This window comes from Nanorana parkeri, unplaced genomic scaffold, assembly GCF_000935625.1.
Source record: "Nanorana parkeri isolate BGI_ZX_2015 unplaced genomic scaffold, ASM93562v1 scaffold3464, whole genome shotgun sequence".
In the NCBI taxonomy this organism is placed as follows: Eukaryota; Metazoa; Chordata; class Amphibia; order Anura; family Dicroglossidae; genus Nanorana; species Nanorana parkeri.
Window position 1 is genome coordinate 23128 of NW_017309732.1, and position 550 is coordinate 23677.

The window sequence follows — 550 nt, forward strand, 5'->3', positions numbered from 1 at the left end:
GATTCGCAGAGACGGGCGGGGGATGGAAGCCAGTGGAGGGATTGGCAGAGAAGGGCGGTACTTAATAATAAGTCAGAACTATGCCAATGTTTCTTTCTGCCAGTATTCCCTCTCAGCTCCTTCCCGGACAGAAGCCCGATTTGTGGGCGGGTCTTGTTGTGCAGAGTTCTGTAGTCATGGCCTCCTCTGCCGCGAACCAAGAACCTCAGGCGCCCTGATGGCTATAGCATTTGTCTAGCAATCGATACCGGGAAGTTTCCCCGGCAGGACTCGCTCGCTTCCACCCCTCCGTCTATACGTCCACGTTTTACGGGCACTTGCCGTGACGCGCATAGGTAGCGAAGGCGCTTCTCCCAGCAGAGCACCTGATGCCGGAGGAATGAGCTGTCAATCAAAGCTAGTTCATCGCCTTTCATTGAGCAGCGAGGTCGAACAGCGGCGGTGGGGGAGGGGAACGTTGATGACCGTGCTAACTTAGCACATGGTACATACACGTTGTTCCCATGTTTAAGGGGGGGGGGGGGGGGGGAAACCTCACTTTTTTTTTAGG

General features: G+C 55.3%; 1 protein-coding gene across 1 annotated transcript in view; it reads right to left on the reverse strand.

Moving 5' to 3' along the window:
- LOC108803174 (zinc finger protein 850-like) overlaps window positions 1-550 on the reverse strand; it is a 30131-nt gene that overhangs the window by 6215 nt on the left and 23366 nt on the right. The window lies entirely within an intron of this gene.